We start from the raw sequence: 21,794 nt of genomic DNA on the forward strand, positions 1-21,794 counted from the left end.
TTCCCTTCTAATTTTGTTTGTATTGGTTTTGATTATGAAAAAAACTTTTTAATTAAATGTAGTCAAAATTATTTATTTTACATTTTGTAATTTATTCTGATTCTTTCTTGGTCTTAAAATCTTTCTTTTCCCAAAGATCTGACAAGTATACTACTCTGTGTTCACCTAATTTATTTATAGTTTCCTTGTTTATATTCAAGTCATTCACCCATTCTGAATTCATCTTGGTGTAGGGCATGAGATGTTGATCTGAACTTAAACTCTCCCATACTGTTTTCCAATTTTCCCAGCAGTTTTTTTCAAATATTGGACTTTTGACCCCAAAGCTGGGATTGGGATCTTTGGGTTTATCATAGACTGTCTTGCTGACGTCACTTACCCCAAGTGTATTCCACTGATCCTCCCTTCTGTTTCTTAACCATTACCATATTGTTTTGATGATCACTGCTTTATAATACAGATTAAGATATAGTATTGTTAGGTCATCTTCCTTCCCATTTTTTTCATTATATCTCTTGATATTCTTGATATTTTGTTCTTCCAAATGAACTTTGGTATAGTTTTTTTTTTCTAATTCAATATAATTTTTCTTGGTAGTTTTATAGGCATGGCACTAAATACGTAAATTACTTTGTCCAGGATGGTCAGTTTTTATAAGTTAGCTCATCTTCCCCATGAGTAATGAATGTTTTAGTTGTGTGGAAAGCAGATTTTTTTAAAAGAGATAAACCAAAACTAGTTTTTTAAAATGATTTGTTATGGGAGTAATAAATTTTGACCTCCATTTCTCTGTTTTTCTACCTCTCAGTCCCTGTCACTCTCTCAGTCTTTTAAAGCCCTCTGTCTCTGTCTTTGTCTCTCTTTTTACTCTCTCCATCTCTCTCTATTTTGCTCTCTCTCTTTCAGAACTGATATGGACTGGAGGAAAATAGGTCCAATAGTAAATCACAAATATAAATTACATGACCCAGAACACTTAATTATTTTTAAATAGCAATATAAATGGTAAAAATGAGTTAATGAAGTTAAAACATAGTAAGTGGTTGAGTTATGAGTTAAGTTTCTAATAATACTGACATGAGTATATTGGTTGGTTGTAATTTTATATTGGTTTTAATGCAGACATGTGACTCATTTCATGTTAGTTATTCATAATATGGATATTCCTTACATATTGATGTAGATTGGTAGCTCATCTATATTTTATAACATTAGAAATTTGCCCAAGTCTCTGAGATTTTGAGTTATTTTCTGATTAAACAGCTGACCAGGTCTTCAAAACTCCATGGCTAGCCTTTTACCAATTATGCCAGGCATTGAATGGGGGAAGGCTAGGATGAAATACTCAAATGATTAGAGTTCCAGGATATATTGAGAGGTTATTTACCATTTAACTCAAATGAATATTCCCATCCCAAGTGGACCTTTACTGAACTATAACACAAAAGAGAGCTTACTGTGGTTCTTAAATATGGAACATCCAGAAGAATAGTTGAGTGATGGAGAGTGTTCCAGTGTTGAAAAAGCAGCATGAGGGTAAGGATCATAATATTTGACAATTGAATTATTAGAGATAAAATTGAGATTGCTAATGAGTACAGGAGAAATCTAGAGGTACCGTAAAATAGAAATAGAGGGGAGATATGTGCTTAATTGGGAGGATGTGGGAATCTCAGATTGAAATTGAAATACTAAAATTAGCAATCCAAATACTTGTAAAAGTATGAAAATAGATAATGTTTAACATTAACTTCAAACGAAATAATAAAACTTTATGAATAATAATTTTGCTGTGTAAGCAAATATTTCTCAAAAAATATTACTTCCCTATGAGGAGTTACATAAACATGGGCACTATCAGTTGAACCATGCACTGCTATTTAACAAAAGCTAGATGATTTAGAGTATTCTATATATGTAGGTTTTATTTTATATTACCATATCATGGACTTGTCTATTCTAATAATTTATATGTTCCTTCAAGAAATTATGAATTATATTCAATCAAAAATTTTTAATGCAGATCACCATGTTTTCTTTACTAAGTGTATTCTCATTTTCAATGTCATTTTTTAGTGAGGAAGCATCAGTATTTTGTCTGTGTGCAGTTATGTGCAACACTTCAATTTCAGATAGTATCAGCAATTCACAAGGCTATAGTTGATTCCATCAAATACGATTTTATTCATGAAAAGTACTAATAGAAATATGTTACATACTCAGAGGATGTATTGTATAATCAACAGTCTTTTTTTCACAAGAACTTCCAGTGCTTATTTAAAATTCCTTACCTTTGAAAAGAGTTAATTTTCTTATTCAGAGAAAAATATATTTTCAAATTTTACTTAAATACTAAATGCATCCATAAATATCAACCTACTTTTCACTAAACTTTTCTGATCAATAGCTTTGGGCACCATTATCTCCATTATTAGAATGAGAGGAAAAATCTTTCTTATTTTTTCATCAAATTTTCTCCTTAAATTATTTTACATAAGAAGTGATCACTCCCTGAAATAATTTTAATATTTGCTAATTCTATAATAATTCATTTCATAGATGGATTTTTCTTAGGTAGAATGACCATTTTCCTTTTTCTATGAACATAGTGCATATATATTTTAACTTAGAACTTTGACAAGAGTAAATAAAGCACAAAATCTATATAAAAACACGTGGGCATGCATACACACATATAAATAGTTTTTCTATTATTTGGAAAATATATTTATGTATAAGAATATTATATGTATCATATTATATATTTACTCTCAAAACTTGTCAACTGTCACTTATTTAAAAAATAAAATTAGACAAACTTTTGCAGCATTATATTTTTAGGTCACTAAAGGAGAAAAAAAGCCCATTAAGGACAAAACACAAGGCAGTTTGGGCTGATTCCTGTTTAAGTGAAAAAATGTGAACTTTCTATTGAGTTTAACAAGGTCTATAATGTATTCAATTGTTTGTTGACCTGATTGGCTACATGGGATTCAGAGATCTTATTTTTCTAAAGAAACTTAGATGTGAATCCAATTAGTGTTTGTACAAATCAAAGTAAAGTCTGTGAGAGATAAATAAGTATTGAACACAGACCTTGTAAACTATGAATTTTCATTTTTCTGTGCTTGGACTCTTATGAATGATAGAGACTTGATATGAAAAATTATCAGACCCTAGAATTGAGGAAGAGGAAGAAATTGATTTGAATGTTTTAGAAAAAATGAACTTTTTTTTAAATTACCCCAGGCTGATGCCTAACCAACCAATATATATCTGAACAATAATAATCTTATTATATTTTAATGATTCAACACCACAATAGAGATTCAATAACTTGACCAAGGTTTGGGAATAATCAGATTAAAATGTAATCCTAGACACTTACTAGTTTTGTTACTATGGTCAAATCACTTGCCTCTAATTCTGTTTCTTTGCCTATAAAAGTGAGATCAAAATTCAGTAAGATGCTGTGAATCTTAAATTTACTCAGACTGTACCTTAGAAGATTTGGTTAAGCTATTTTCCATTTTTAACAATGGAGGTACTTGATCAATAATGTATTGAGAACTTTTAAAATTATTCCACCCTACTCGGGCAGTGTTTTAGGGGAAGATAAAGTTGCAAACTCCTGATTGCACAAAGAAAAGTCCCTAACTCATACTTATAGTAAAGCTAGAACCTTAAGCTAGTTCTATTTTTAGATCTAATACAAAAAGGTGCTAAGTACCTATAAATGTTAAATTAATCACTAAAAGGTCAAGCAATTTACAAAAGGCAAGCTTAACAAAAAAGGTGTGAAGTATTCAGAGGATTTAATCTAACCAGAGTAGGTGAGAACAAAAGAAGATAAGAACTAAGAATGGGCAGTCCTGGGAAAAAGCATCTACTGTGATTGATAGATGTGAAAATTTAGGGGAGGTTACATAAAAGAAAATTTCTTTAAAAGGAGAAGTCAGTTCAGGTAATGATGTTGGATTGAGATTCAATTTGGAGTTAGTTGGAGTTAGTTTTTGGATTGGAAGCTAGTTGGAGTTCACAACTGAATCCAGCTTGGAGACGATCTTATGGTGAGTGATAAAGACTCACTCACTCTCCCTTAGGCTCAGGCCTACGTCATTTGGACTAGGCCCTTTCTACTATTTTCTTTCTCTCTCTCTCTCTCTCACTCCTTCCCTTAGTTACTTCATTTGTATTAATTAAATCTCCATAAAACCCAGCTGACTTGGGTATTTTCATATTTGGGAATTTTCCCATGGCAACCACTCAATTTTAGATTTTAAATCAAGAAACTAAAAATTATCTTTACAGTCTGGCCGAAACCTTTACAGTTTTGGCAATTTATAGTCTTGGCAAACCACATTTTCATGGTTACAATGCACAAGATTATCATCAGGATCAAAATTATTTCATATAAAACATCTTTGCACAGCTCCTGTCAAATAGTTAATATATATTTTTTTAATTATTTCCTCCCTCTCTCCTCAAATATTTAAATGATTATCTTTGCAACTTCCACTCAATAGTCATTGCTATACCCTGTGACCAAACAGATAAACTCTAATTCTCCTTCTATAAAAGAGACCTTAAAATATTTGGACAAAACTATGACCATTCTTCCTGACTGAGTCTTCTCTTATTTGGGATTAATAACCTATGTATCTCTAACTCCTTCAATTGATTCTCATGTAACATGGACTTCATGCCCATCAACATCCTGGTTAGTCTCTTCTGCATACTTTACAGTTTATGGATAACTTTTCTTCATTGTAATTCAGAAGTTAACACAATATTCAAGATATAGTCTGACAATAGTAGCAAAATAACTATAATTTTCTTTTTCTTAGAAATTATGCCTTTCTAATGCAGCTCAAGGTGAAGTTTAATTTATGTGTGTACATATACATATACATAATATATATGTGTGTATGTACTAAGTTTATTGTCAACCGAAAATCTCCATTTCATTTTCTGACAAATTACTATGTAATTATACTTCTCTCACAGTATTCTTGTGAAGTATGTTCTTTTATTTTCATGAGTCTTTCTCATGAATTTCATATTATTAGATTCCATCAATTCTTTAGCCTGTCAAGATTTTTTTTTAATTTCTGACTTTGGCTTACAAAGTTCTAATTATCTCATCCTTCTCTGTGTCTTCTACAGAATAAGCAAGCATGTCTGTGCCTTCATTCACATCATTGGTACAATGTTAAAGAAGACAAGAACAGGGAGCAAACATGGGGTTATTGCCTTGTGGATCTTCTGCCAGTCTGACCTTGGAACTTTAATGATTGCTTTCTGTATAGTTATTCAATCACTTATGGATAAAATGGCATATTGTGACCTACTACTTAGTTAGCATTCTAACTTTTCCATGAGAAAAATATAATTTCATTCATCTAAAATCAAGATAAATATTAACTAGAATTTTCCTTATAGATGAGTTATTAATAATGAAAAATTAAGTGAGTGGTCTTATGACTTGTTTTCCATGATGTTAAACTTATTTTTTGTAATCACCTTTTACTTTTAAAAATATGTTTGTCCTTTTGTCTTAATGTCTTATATTATTTTCTATGTAATAAAATCAGGGGTATTGATTTTCCTCTAAAAACAAACAAATAATAAAACTGCAACAACAAACAAATGGACCAAATCTCACTACCTTTTTCACAGACTTGCAGGATGCATCCCTAAAATCTTTAAAATACCTATGAAAGTGGTTCAGCATCATATATTCAAAAAATTTCAGTGCCTAAACAGTACTTATGTCTAAATGCCTTCTTACTCTTTTTTCCTTACCTTAACTTATAAATTTTCTTGTCATCCAACTTTTTTTTTCTTTTTCTCACCAGTTACATAGTCCTTTTCCTTTGAAATGGAAAAAAAAGGTGTGTGTGGGGTGGAGAATTGAATAGTTTTACCTTCTGCTTATTGCCTGTTGCCATTATCTCATATACCCCACACAATGGTGCTTTCTGCCATTAGTCCTCCTACTTAGCCCATTACAAAGGTAGTACTTCCTAACCTCCTTAGCTCAAAATGAATTTTAACATTTTTGACACATTTTTGAAGACATTGGTATCTATTACCTTTACTTGATTCTATTTTCCCTATGTTGAAAAATGTAAGATTGGTAGTGAATTTACTGTGCATCTGCATCTATCACTTCCCATTTTTTGCCTTTCCATCATAATAATTTCCTTTTCTATCTTAAGAATATCATGATGGAAAATTCCTCCTAGACTGAATTGCCATACGGAATATTAGGCCAGGTATTCCTAAATATGTGACACCTTTAAAAAACAATTCTCCCTAAAACTGGGACACTATTCTAGGCTTTCCTTGATTCTATAACAAACTCTAGGAGGTATCATTTTCATTTCCCCCTTAAGTTACCTTCATTTCCATAAGAGAAGCTGGTTTCTCACTGTTAATAAGAATCAGAACCAAAATAGAAATTTTCTTTGAAATTGTTGCTTTCTAAAGAACAAAATTATCTCTAAGGGAGCTCATAAAGTTATTATATCTACTACTTTTTAGTAGAAAGATTTCCAGCAGATGTCTGAATAATAGTTATTCTATCTTGCCTTAGTGAGAAGTTTGTGCTCTGTTTTCTGAATTCAGATTTTCCCCTTCTTTGTGTCTATTTGTTTTGTTGTATATTTTGATTAAAAATTGCTTCTGTTTCTCCCTTCATTGATCTTTGCCCAATATCTTCCATGTTGCTTACTTCTTACTTCTAGTGGCTGGTTTTATTTTCTTATTAAATAATGCTAACCCTCATATTTTGTTTATACTTTGTTTTTTTGAAAAAAAATTGCCCATTCAGATTATTTTTTTTCAATTGTGTTTCATTGAACAATGTCACACTAATATATACAAAATAAAATTTTCCCTTGTGATGTATACAACACTTTCTATTCCTTTTGTTCCCTGATTCAGGGGCATTTGGTAATAGACATTTTAAGATATGGTTTTTTATTAGTGGTTTCTTTCTTAAAGTATCTTTTATCCCTAGGAAACCTTTGAAGGACATCTATCCTGAGGAATTTGGGAGCAAGTATAAAAGATAATAAGATGAAAGACCACAACATTTGGAATTAATACTTTATGGAGAGATTAGAGAATGCTTTATCTAAAAAAAATTAATTTCACAACCTGTGAAATTATTCCACTGCCTCTTTAAACCTGAATTTTTTTTCCAAGAATACAGTGATAACTATGCCAGTGAAATTAACACAGAGGTATTTTTAAATATATATTTCATGATTTGTTTGATTTACTAATACATGTTAAAAATGATATGATGAAGCCATCTATAAAATTATATTTTAAGAATAAATTTCATCATATCTTCAAATTTGTATTTAAGTAGGTTTGAACAGGGACAGCTACATGGCACAGTTGTTAGAGTTAAAGGCTTGAAATCAGGAGACTTGACTTCCGGATAAACATGGCTGCAATCTAGACACGAATCGCTTCCTCTCCCTGGCACTGAGCGAAATAGACTACCTCAAAAGAGCATAAAAATCACCTTTGGAAGAATGGAGGGACTCTCCATTACCCCACAGAAACGATGGTACATGAGGCTTGAACATTTCCACACTATAAGAAGGAGGAAAACTTGCACAAAAACATGAACTCAGCCTCCCTTCCCCTCCACCTCCCCCACTAAACCAGAGTAGGGTATCAGAGCACTCACTGGGACAGCAAGTGAGTGAGGAACATCTCTGTGTGGGAGGGGTGGTACACCAGGGTCCTTGGGATCTAAAGACTGCTAGGAAATTACCTCTCAGGGAGGTTTCACGGGAGAACCTTGCACCCTGGAGAACACAAAGATGGCGGGTCCCCTGCAAACTGGGAAGAGTGAGGAGTCTCGAGAGTCTGTAAAAACTGTCTAAGGCCAAACATTGACCCTCACTGTAGTGAGGGGGGGAAATCCAAACTTCCTGGAAACTGACAGGGAATACCAGAGTTCCACCCCTCAGAGCATTTTTACAGGAGATTCCTGCGCATGGGCGAGAAGAAATCACAGAGCACAGGAGCAGGCATGCTGAACAAAGGGGTGGGCGTGCTGAACACAGGGGCCTCTGTGCTGAGCACCGGGGTGGGCAGCTAAGAAACCTCGGAGGTGGGGAATAACTAGTCTGAGGCAACCTAAATTCACAGAAAACCCACCCACATCACCCAGACCCCAGACCAAAAAAGAAAGTGGAATAAAACCACCAAATGGATGGCTCAAATCGAGCCTCCAAAAAGAAAGGGGGAGAAAGTGACTATTGAAAACTTTTATGGAGGGTGTACCCAAGGAAAAGAAGAGAATTAGGAGGAAATCCAAAAAAAATCAGAACATGCCTCCCAAAATGGAAATTTTCCACAAGCTCTGGAAGAACACAAATTGGACCTTATCCAAAAGATGGAAACCTTCTGGAAAGAAAAATGGGAGAAAGAGATCAGCAGTAGGATAGACAAGACTTCACAATTGGAGAAAGAGCTAGAAGCATCTAACAGAAGGGCAGACCAAGCTGAAAAGCATAACCAGTCCCTAAAGACCAGAATTAAACAACTGGAAGACAGTGAGCTTGCAAAACATCAAGAATTAATAAGGCAAAGCCAAAAAATTAATGAATTAGAAGAAAACATAAAATTTCTCACTGAGAAGGTCACAGACCATGAAAACAGAGGAAGAAGAGACAACTTGAGAATTATTAGTCTGCCCAAAAAAACAGAGATAAACAAAAACCTCAATGCTATACTACAGGAGATTATAGAAGAAAAATGCCCACATGTTCTGGAACAAGGAGGCAAAATAGAAATAGAAAGGGTTCATAGAACACCCTCTATTCTAAATCCCCAAAAGACAACCCCCAGGAATATAATTCAAGAGCTTCCAAGCAAAAGAGAAAATCATACAAGAAACCAAGAAGAGGAGCTTCATATATAGAGGGGCTCCCATAAGGATCACACATGACATAGTGGCTAACACTCTAAGAGACCACAAAGCATGGAACATGATATTTAGAAAGGCAAGAGAGCTGGGTCTCTAACCAAGAATCAACTACCCAGCAAAACTGACTGTATACATCCAGGGGAAAGTATGGGAATTCAACAAAATAGAAGATTTCCAAATATTTGCTAAGAAAAGACCAGAAGATTTTGGAATATTTGACATCCAAACACAGAAAGCAAAAGAAACATGAAAAGGTAAATATGAAAGAAAGGGAAAAGGAGAAAAATCTTATCTTTCTCTTTAAGTCAAATTCTCTTCAATAAGGACTACATTTATTTCAAATTATATATATTAATATGTGGGGAAAATGTATTGTGTAACTCTCAAAATTATATGCATCATAAGAGTAGTTAGAAGAATTATGCATAGGGAAAGATTGGGGCATCAAGAAGATTTGATAAAGGGGAGGCAAAGAAAGAAAAAGGGAGGGGGGAATTTTTGATGATGCTATGATTTAGTTCAAGAAATGGGGGGGGATAAATAGAATAATCTTTCCCATACAAAGATACACATGGGAAGGGGAGGGGAAGAACTCTCATATGAGAAGGAGAGGAAGAGAGTACAAAATGGTATTAATTAAAACTTACTCTCAGTGAAATCAACTCTCAAAGGGAAGAACATCTAGATCCATTGGGATCTTTAATTCTATATTATCCAAAAGGGTAAGAGAGAAAGGAAAATTGAGAAGGGGGGAGGGAGTATAAAAAGGGAGGGAAGGAGAGGGGGGAAGGGTAGGGAGCATTAAAAAGGAGGGGCTAGAAAGGGAAGCATATCAAGGGAGGGGAATAGGGGGTCTGACCTAATGTAAATCATTGGTTCAAAAGGTTATAGCTAAAGAAGAAAGGTCAGAACTAGGGGAAGATATCAAAATGCCAGGGAATCCATAAGTGACAATCATAACTTTGAACGTGAATAGGATGAACTCACCCATAAAACATAGATAAATATCAGATTGGATTAGAACCAAAAACCCTACCATATTTTGTCTTCAAGAAACACATATGAGGTGGGTTGATACTCACAAGGTTAGAATTAAAGGATGGAGTAAGGCCTTTTGGGCATCAACTGATAGAAAGAAGGAAGAGGTTAAAATCATGATATCTAACAAAGCCAAAGCAAAAATAGACCTGATTAAAAGGGATGGGGAAGGTAAATATATTCTGTTAAAAGGGAGTAGAGACAATGAAGAAATATCACTAATCAACATGTATGCACCAAATGGTATAGCATCCAAATTTCTAATGGAGAAACTGAGAGAATTGAAGGAGGAAATAGTCAGTAAAACCATATTAGTGGGAGACTTGAAACAACTACTATCAAATTTAGATAATTCAAACCAAAAAAATAAATAAGGAAGAGGTAAAAGAGGTGAATGAAATCTTAGAAAAATTAGAGTTAATAAACATATGGAGAAAAATAAATAGGAACAAAAAGGAATACACCTTCTTCTCAGCACCACATGGCACATTCACAAAAATAGATCATACAATAGGTGACAGAAACATGGCATTTAAATGCAGAAAAGCAGAAATAATAAATGCAATCTTTTCAGATCATAAGGCAATAAAAATATTGATCAGTAACCACACATGGAGATCCAAATCAAAAATTAATTGGAAATTAAATAATATGATACTCCAAAATTGGTTAGTTAGAGAAGAAATCATAGAAACAATTAATAATTTCATTGAGAAAAATGACAATGGTGAGACATTTTTTCAAACCTTAGGAGATGCAGCAAAGGAATTCTTAGAGGAAAATTCATATCCTTGAATGCATATATTAACAAATTAGGGAGGGCAGAGATCAATGAATTGGAAATGCAAATCAAAAAGTTGAGAGCAAACAAATTAAAACCCCCCAGAAAAAAACCAAACTAGAGACTAGGCAACCAAACTAGGCAATCATTAAAAACTACTTTGCCCAATTATATGGCAATAAATATACCAATCTAGGCTATAGGGAGTATATTTACAAAAATATAAATTGCCTAGAATAACAGAAGAAGAAATAGAATCATTAAATTATCCTATATCAGAAAAAGAAATCCAACAGGCCATCAAAGAACTTCCTAAGAAAAAATCCCTAGGGCCTGATGGATTCACAATTGAATTCTATCAAATATTCAAAGAACAGCTAATCCCAATAGTATACAAACTATTTGACATAATAAGCAAATTAGGAGTTCTACCAAATTCCTTTTACGACACAAACATGTTACTGTTTCCAAAGCCAGGCAGTCCAAAAACAGTGAAAGAAAATTATAGACCAATCTCCCTAATGAATATAGATGCAAAAATCTTAAATAGGATACTAGCAAAAAGACTCCAGCAAGTGATCATAAGGGTCATCCACCATGATCAAGAAGGATTTATACCAGGGATGCAGGGCTGGTTCAACATCAGGAAAACTGCCCACATAATTGACCACATCAACAAGCAAACCAACAAGAACCACATGATTATCTCAATAGATGCAGAAAAAGCCTTTGATAAAATACAACACCCATTCCTATTTAAAACACTAGAAAGCATAGGAATAGAAGGGTCATTCCTAAAAATAATAAACAGTATATATCTAAAGCCATCAACTCATATCATCTGCAATGGGGATAAACTAGATGCATTCCCAATAAGATTAGTAGTGAAACCAGGATGCCCATAATCACCTCTATTATTTGACATTGTACTAGAAACACTAGCAGTAGCAATTAGAGAAGAAAAAGAAATTGAAGGCATTAAAATCGGCAAGGAGGAGACCAAGTTATCACTCTTTGAGGATGACATGATGGTCTACTTAAAGAATCCTAGAGATTCAACCAAAAAGCTAATTGAAATAATCAACAACTTTAGCAAAGTTGCAGGATACAAAATAAACCCACATAAATCATCAGCTTTTCTATATATCTCCAACACAGCTCAGCAGCAAGAACTAGAAAGAGAAATCCCATTCAAAATCACCTTAGACAAAATAAAATACCTAGGAATCTATCTCCCAAGACAAACACAGGAACTATATGAACACAACTACAAAACACTCTCCATACAACTAAAACTGGACTTGAACAATTGGAAAAACATTAACTGCTCATGGGTAGGACGAGCCAATATAATAAGAATGACCATCCTACCCAAACTTATTTATCTATTTAGTGCCATACCCACTGAACTTCCAAAAAATGTTTTACTGATTTAGAAAAATCAATAACAAAGTTCATTTGGAAGAACTAAGGATCAAGGATATCCAGGGAAATAATGAAAAAAATACAAAGGAAGGGGGCCTTGCAGTCCCAGATCTCAGACTATATTATAAAGCAGCAGTTAACAAAACAAACAAACCAAAAAAAAACAAACTAAGAGACAGAAAGGAGGATCATTGGAATAGACTCGGGGTAAGTGACCTCAGCAAGACAGTATATGACAAACCCAAAGATCTCAGCTTTTGGGACAACAATCCACTATTTCATAAAAACTGCTGGGAAAATTGGAGGACAATGTGGGAAAGATTACATTTAGATCAAAACCTCTCAGCCTACACCAAGATAAATTCAAAATGGATGAATGACTTGAACATAAAGAAGGAAACTATAAGAAAATTAGGAGAACACAGAAGAGTATACATGCCAGACCTTTGGGAAGGGAAAGATTTTAAAACCAAGCAAGACTTAGAAAGAGTCACAAAATGCAAAATAAATAATTTTGACTACATCAAATTAAAAAGCTTTTGTACAAACAAAACCAATGTAACCAAAATCAGAAGGAAAGCAACAAATTGGGAAACAATCCTCATAAAAACCTCAGACAAAGGTTTAATTACTCAAATTTACAAAGAACTAAATCAATTGTACAAAAAATCACACCATTCTCCAATTGATAAATGGGCAAGGGGCATGAATAGGCAGTTTTCAGATAAAGAAATCAAAAGTATTAGTAAGCACATTGGAAAGTGTTCTCAATCTCTTATAATCAGAGAGATGCACACAAAAACAACTCTGAGGTATCACCTCACACCTAGCAGATTGGCTAACATAACAGCAAAGGAAAGTAATTAATGCTGGAGGGGACACGGCAAAGTAGGGACATTAATTCACTGATGGTGGAGTTTTGAATTGATCCAACCATTCTGGAGGGCAATTTGATACTATGCCCAAAGAGCAATAAAAGACTGTCTGCCCTATGATCCAGCCAGAGCACTGCTGGGCTTGTACCCCAAAGATATAATAATGAAAAAGACTTGTAAAAGAATATTCATAGCAGTGTTCTTTGTGGTGGACAAAAATTGGAAATGAGGGGATGCCCTTCAGTTAGGGAATGGCTGAACAAATTGTGGTATATGTTGGTGATGGTATACTATTGTGCTAAAAGGAATAAGTGGTGGAATTCCATGGAGACTGGAACAACCTCCAGGAAGTGATGTAGAGCGAAAGGAGAAGAACCAGGAAAACATTGTACACACGGTGGTACAATAGAACGTAATGTACTTCTCCATTAGTGTCAATGCAATGTCCCTGAACAATCTGCAGGGATCTAGGAGAAAAAGCATTATCCACAAGCAGAGGACAAACTGTGGAAGTAAAAACACTGAGGAAAACCAACTGCTAGACTATAGGCGTTGAGGGGATATGACTGAGGAGAGACTCTAAATGAACATTCTGGTGCAAACACCAACAACATTGAAATGGGTTAGAATCAAGAACACTTGGTATACCCAGTGGAATCACGTGTCACGTATGGGATAAGTGGGGTGTGTTGGGGAGAAAATGATCTTTGTCTCAAATGAATAATGCTCGGCAATGACCAAATAAAATAATGTTTTAAAAAAAAAAAAGAAATCAAGAGACTCATCATGAGTTTAATTTGGGCCTCAAATTATTTGACCCAGAATAAGTAACTTAACCATGTTCATTTAAAGTACCTTTTATAAAAACAGAGGTGGAAAAGGAAATGATAAACCATTAGTCAAGAAAACCCTACGTGAGATAACAAAGACTTCTAAACAAAAGAAAAAACAACTGAAAATAACGTGACCAAAGAGGTTTAACATAGGCTAAATAATAACTAAAAATGGAGATGGTTAGCATATTAAGAATTGCATTTGAACATTTTATTTTCCACACATATGACGATCTCTTACCAAACTGCTTCTGTTTGTTTGATATGACATGCATAGGAGCCAGTATAAACTTGGGTTTCATTATGAGAGTCATAGCCTCTATGCATGGGGTTAAACTGTTTTTTTTTTCCCCTCTTTGGGTAGCATTTGGAATATTTGGTTCACTTGTAGAAAGTATTATAGGAAACTATAACACATTCTGAATATTATGATCTTACTGGCATAATGACCTCAAATCATGATATAGAGGTTTACTTAAAGGAATTAGAAATGTTTAGGATGCAGAAAAATAACTTGGGGATTACAAAATGATGGCACTCTTCTAGTGACTGAAAGACTTCCAGTGTGGAAAATAAATTTAACCTGTATATTTTGATACTGGCTGAAAGAGTTAAGAAGTTGAACAGAAGAGTATGCTCTTGATATAGTGAGACTTCCTGATATTTAAATTGTGCAGGTCTTTATTAACCTGTCATTGGATGAGGTACATTTGCCCACAAACAAGAAAATTAAAAAAAAAGAAAAAGAAAAACTTGGTTCATACCTGTTGGATATGTTATGAGCTGAGTAAGAGGGTGGTCCTTTTTCTCATACTAGTTAAACAAAATGATGCCAGAGGAATGTTCCAACTTTGAGATTTTGACAATCTATAAGTCAAAAAAAGTTTTCTTTACCTTTCATTATCTATGCCAGATGACTGTTCTTATAAATTGATGTTTGGAGAAAAGAAATGTTGTTAAGAATGAAGATGGAAAATATACTCTGGGGGCTAATAGGAGAAACTTAGAATAAAAGGAAGAAAGGAAATATTATTTTAGTGTAAAATACAAGTTGAAGGGAAAGGGTAAATAGGAGATATAGTCAGTCATTGGAGAAAAATTTGAAGACTAAACATAACATTATTTGAAAGAATCATAAATTAACTATATGTAAAATTAAATTTCAGTGTAACTTTGCATTTCTTGGCTTTTATATTTCAAATCAAATCCAATAGGCTCTTTTAAAACTGCTTTGGAATGTAAATAAGCTATCATGCTAGTAAGCAAAAAGAAAAGTAATCATAACTTCTAAAAAAGCTGAAATAATTTTAATTGGACTCATATTCAACCTAGTCTTGATGAAAAAAAATATGTCATATCCTATTTTTGTCATCACTACCTTCAATATTATGACCATCATTAATTGGATGATTAAATATTGAAGTGACACTGAATAATAGTTAGGAAAATTGAAATGGAGAAAAAGATAATGGTAATATTAGAATAACATTTAATTTAATAATACAAATATATCTGTAAGTCAACATATATGTATTATATGTCTACTATACACTCAATACTGAGTTAAATGATATAAATGTAAGCCTAACTATGTGACAAATATAATCAATATTTATAACTTGTAAAGAATGTGAGGAACAGGTACTGACAAGGTAGTGGAATTCTCTCAGAATCCCATATAATGGAGCAAAAAAATGCGTTAAATTCCATGTTCCCAGTTTAAGCCCCATTCTTCTCATCCACATCAGCAGGACATAATGAGGAACACATGATAGATTAACCTCCTTTAAGAAGCTAGCAGAAACATACATATATGTAGAAATCTCTTATCTTCAAAATAACCGTGGGAAATAGGTGTTATTTTTAGCTCTAATTTATAGATTAAGAAACTGAGGCTGGTAACAGTTAATAAATTAGCCCAGAAGCATACAAATTAAGTGACTAGTTCTTTTAAATGTCTGAGGAAAGATTTGAAATCAGACCCCCAGTTCAGGATATAGAGCTCTATCCATTGTTATCCCTAAATGCCTAGAAATTATATTAGTTTCTAAGATCTACAATTCAATATTGAATAATACTTTGACATATGTATCATTGTTAGAAAAATGCATGCATTACAACTGAGGCTAGTTTTAGAAAACCAATTTACCTATAGTACTAATAAATATTTACAGACTCCTGTCATCTGTTTCAGAGCAGAACCTGCCTGAATCACAATGTGGCTTCCGACCAGATCGCAGCACCATTGACATGGTCTTCATGGTGAGGCAAATGCAGGAAAAATGCCTTGAGCAGAACATAAGTCTCTACATTGTCTTCATAGACCTGACAAAGGTGTTCGACAGTGAACAGGGACACATTGTGGGTGATCCTCAGCAAGCTCGGTTGCCCAGCAAAATTCGTCAAACTGATACAGCTCTTTCATGTCGACATGATGGGGGAAGTCCTATCTGGTGGAGAGACTTCCGACCGCTTCAACATCTCCAATGGCGTAAAAAAAGGCTGCATCCTTGCTCCGGTACTATTCAACCTATATTCCACCCATGTATTACGACATGCTGTGATGGATCTAGACCTGGGCATCTACATCAAATACCAACTGGATGGCTCACTATTCGACCTTCACCTCCTGACTGCAAAAACAAAGACAACAGAGAGCCTCATCCTGGAAATTCTCTTCGCAGATGACTGTGCTCTCATGGCCCACCAAGAAAATCACCTTCAAACCATTGTGGACAGGTTCTCTACAGCAACAAAACTGTTTGGCCTGACTATCAGCCTCAGAAAAACAGAGGTTTTGTTTCAACCTGCACCAAGAAGGCCAACTAACCATCCATGCATTACAATCGACAGCACGCAGCTTTCTAAGGTCAATACTTTCAAGTACTTGGGCAGCACCATCGCCAACAAAGGGTTCCTAGACCATGAGATCAATGCCAGGATCCAAAAGGCCAGCCAGGCACTCGGGTGGCTGCACTGCAAAGTCCTCCAACACAGAGGTGTAAGCACTGTGACGAAGCTCAAAGTTTATAATGCAGTGGTCCTCAGCTCGCTCCTGTACAGTTACGAGACATGGACACTGTACCGGAAGCACATCAAACAGCTGGAGCAATTCCACCAACGCTCCCTCCAGTCAATTATGAGGATCTGATGGCAGGACTGAGTCACCAATCAGGAAGTCCTCGACAGAGCCAACTCCACTAGCATCGAAGTGATGGTCCTCAAAACCCAGCTATGATAGTCTGGACATGTCATCCGCATGGACCCACAGCGAATACCAAGACAGGTATTCTATGGTGAACTGTCAGCTGGACTCAGAAAACAAGGTCGACCAAAGAAAAGATTCAAGGATCAGCTAAAGTCAAACTTGAAGTGGGCTGGCATTACACCAAAGCAACTAGAACTCGATGCCTCTGACAGAAACAGCTGGCGAACCCACGTTAACCATGCAGCCACCACCTTTGAAGATGAGCGACTTCGACGTCTTGCCGCTGTGCGTGAACGCTGACACCAGGCCACAACCGCACCTCCCGTAACAAATGGCATCCCATGACCCATGTGCCACAAAATTTGTGCCTCAGTCTTTGGACTCCAAAGCCACATGAGGGTACACTGTAGATGAAACTTCACAAAGACAATAGCCATTCTTGGTCACCGAGAGACTACCACTATGTATGTATGCATTTTTTGTTGTTGGGAAGTTTCAGATGTAACTGGTTTTGCAATTCAAAAAGAATTTGTATCAATAGAATTATACATATTAATGAAGACATGTTCATTATGCTAATGAATTGGGTCAAAAATTTTTAGTAACATTTGGAAAAAATTCTAGATATGATTGAGATCATGAATAGGAAATTTCAAGCCAGTGAAAATATAACATTTGTATTTCCTCTCTCTTATTCATAGATAACTAGATGGTATAGTATATATAGTTTTGCAACTCTGAATCAAGGAAACCTGAGTTCAAATCTGGTCTCAGACATTTTCCAATTTTGTGACTCAGAGCAAATCTTTGGCCTCCAAGTGCTTTTATTCCTTCCATCTGAAAGATGAAGAGGATAGTAATAGTATATTTTTCACATCGGTAGTCTGAGGATCTGTAAATTGCTTAGTGAAGTGGCACATAGCAGAAGTAGGAAGAAAGGAAGGAAGGAAGGAAGGAAGGAAGGAAGGAAGGAAGGAAGGAAGGAAGGAAGGAAGGAAGGAAGGAAGGAAGGAAGGAAGGAAGGAAGGAAGGAAGGAAGGAAGGAAGGAAGGAAGGAAAGAAGGAAGGATTAAATACCACATGCTTAGGGTTATTAAAAAGCAATTTTTCAAACCCATGCCTTTTGAAATGGTTCCTCAAAACTGTTGAGACTGATTGCAGATAAAAAACATACTATCTTCCACTTTGGTTTTTGTTGTTGTTGTTGCATATATGATATGTGTCTTCTATCAAAACAGGAGCAAAATGTATGCATACATACACACATATTGCATGAAAACCCTGGTAAAATCTATATCAGACTATTTATGACAGGTTATGGGGGGGAAGGAGGGAGTAAAAATATCTGAATCCTAAAATGTCAAAAAATAATTGCAAAATTTTGTTTCCACATGCAACTGAATATTTAAAAATATTTCTTCAAAAGTTTTTTAACATTAATACTACTTTTTGGTGATGAAAACGACTTTGATTCATTTCACACTCATGACTTATTCATGTACTACCAGTCCATAATTGAGACTGAATGAGATAGCTCAAGTATTTCATTTCCTTATGGAAAACACGTCTATAAAATATTCCATCGGAAAAATAATAAATACATATATATGTATATGTATATGTATATATATATAAATTTCTACAACTAGTTCTTACCTTTAAGTCCATTATGTTTTCTCTTTAACATAAATAAACATGCTTTCCAAATCAGAGGAAGCAAAACAGCTTATTAACAATTTTCTGTACAAAGATGACATCAAGCAATAATGTTCCATAAAAAAGGGTCAATCTACAAACATTAAAGTGATTATTCATCTCATGAGATTTGTAAAATATAAACTAAAATGGTATATTACTGGACAGATTCTCCAAAATGACTGAGATTCAAAAAATGAATGAAAAGTTGACTTAGAATCAAAATATAAAGTCTTGGATACCATGTGATGACAAAGAGAGCCTGATCATATTTCTGAATCAGGCAAATTTTTTTTTATAATAAGGGTTCTGTTCATAATTGACTATGCAGTAAAAGGTCATTGACACAGGAAATAGTTAAATAATTATGAATAAACATATTGAATTTGATGATATGTGGATATTATGCAAGGAAATAATCTAACCTATGTAACATAACTGATATTTTGAAAAGTTATATGTACTAAATATCTAGGAAAATGAGGCTGACGCTAGAATTATACCTCAGAGACTTGCTATTTTTCATAAACTGATACATGACACATCTCTCCATAAATAAATATTTTAAAATATCTTGCAGTGCTCATGAATAAACTTTACTAGAACTTAACCTTTATTAAAAATGATCTATTCAATGAGACACTGGAGAATGTGGTCATATCTTAATTTTATTCAACTTCAAAATATGAAAAAAAATTTGACATCTGTTCAAATGGCAAGAGGATACTGAATATAAAATAACACCAACAGACTAGTAATTTGTCTGAAAACTATTTTTATCTGAGTCCCAAGGAAAGAAATTATAAGAATGATATCAATAATAAGTCCATACAGAATTAGGATATTAAATATTTACATTTATGTAGATTTATTATTAAAAAATTTTCCCAAAAATTATCTGAGTAGAGATTAAGAACAATATATTGTTATTTCTGTCTCATTAATTAGCATAGGAGTACTCAGAGAACCTTGTGTAATGCCACATAGTAAAAAATGATAATTATGGGTCTCATATGCATGTGATTTCCAGTAAGTGTTCATTAAACTATATCTCAAATTATAATGACAATCTGATATAATGTAAAAACAATCTTCAGATAGAGAATGAATCAGAGATCTACTATCAAGGAGTGTTGTAATGTTAGAAAAATCATTTAGCTAAAATATTTTTTATTAATTACCTGGAAAATGAAGGGTTCCAAATTAATTATTCAATCCTATACTAATAACATGTCAGTTATTTATGCCATTTATTATTTATAAAGCCTATCATTGCCATTAACAACAGTGCAGAATGTTAATTTAATTTTCTAGGATATTAGATATTAGCATATGTAATTAATAAAATATTTTTTATTTAATTTGTAAACAAAAAAATGTTCTCATGGAAATAACTTGTGTTGATTTTTAATTAAGGTGTTGGTTTAAATATTTTTAAAAAATTTAAATTTTAATTATTTAAAATGTTATGGCATTTCCAATACCTAAATGGATGTAAGAATAGAAATTTTATAATTACTTGTAGACATCAAGAACTAAAGCATATTGAATATATATAATTAGATTAATATACAGAATATATCTTATAAGAAACATGAAACAAATACAATCAAAGCAACATAAAATATGTATTATACTTCTGCTCTGAGATACATTAAGCATAACCAATAATTCCAAAAACATGTTAACATAAATTCCAGTATTTTATTTGTAACATGAAAAGTAGAAAACCAATTTTGTGCACAAAACATAAGATAAAGTCCCAATAAGTATCTTTGAATTTGTTTTATCTGTGCAGGCCTTGTTTCTATCAGATTGGAATAGCTTTAGGGAGAACTATCAGTATTCTTAAAATTACAATTCATGAATGGAAGTGTCTTTTAAGGGTTATAAAATTTAATCAGAATTTATTTTTATAATTCAACTTTGTTATATAATTTATACAAATTATGAGGTACACAAAATATCATTCATAAATTATTGACGTTTATGAAGAAAACAAGTATATAAAATATTTTATCATATTGGTTGATATATATGTAATAGGACTTTGAGAACTAACTAAGATCTTGGAAATTGTAGTGGAGTGACAAACATTTTCTCCCATGCCTGAGAGAGATTTATAACTACCTTCATCTCAATAACTTTCATTTTTATATCATCAAAGTTATTCCACTTATTCTTTCCAATTTCAGAGCGGCACTCATATAAAAAATCATTTTATAGAGCACAGGAAGAAAGAAAAAAATAGAAAAAAAACACTAAAATAACGTGATTCCATTCTCCTGGATGTCACCCTCTGCAAAGAAATGATGTGGAGGAGTCTTCTTCAATATTTCTTCCTTAGAGACAAGATTGTTATTTGTTATCTTCTCATATTTACTTTTGATTTTTCAAATACTTTTCTTTACCCTTTACTTTTAACATATAACAGACATTGTTTTTATTTTTTGGTTGGCTATGCTTATTTCATTGTGCATCAGTTCATTAATATTTCTCCAAGTTTGTTGCTATTCACAATATTTAAAAAATTCTTAAAGCAAGGTAGTGTTTTCAGGGCATTAATGTATCAAAATTGGTTTAAATATCACCTGCCTTGTCCACTTTTTTAATGTTTAGATCTTTAGAATTAAGTCCACGGGGGAGAGCTGGGTAGCTCAGTGGATTGAGAACCAGACCTAGAGATGGGACGTGTAGGTTCAAATCTGGCCTCTGCCACTTCCTAGATGTGTGACCCTGGGCAAATCTCTTGACCCCTGTTGCCTAGCCCTTACCACTCTTCTGCCTTGGAGCCAATACACAGTATTGACTCCAAGATGGAAGGTAAGGGTTTAAAAAAAAAAGAATTAAGTCCACTTATGGAAAGTTTTTGGTCTAAGAATTAATTCTGGGGCAGCTGGATAGCTCAGTGGATTGAGAGCCAGGCCTAGAGACAGGAGGTCCTAGGCTCAAATCTGTCCTTAGACACTTTCCAACTGTGTGA

Source organism: Monodelphis domestica, chromosome 3 (assembly GCF_027887165.1).
Source record: "Monodelphis domestica isolate mMonDom1 chromosome 3, mMonDom1.pri, whole genome shotgun sequence".
NCBI lineage: Eukaryota > Metazoa > Chordata > Mammalia > Didelphimorphia > Didelphidae > Monodelphis > Monodelphis domestica.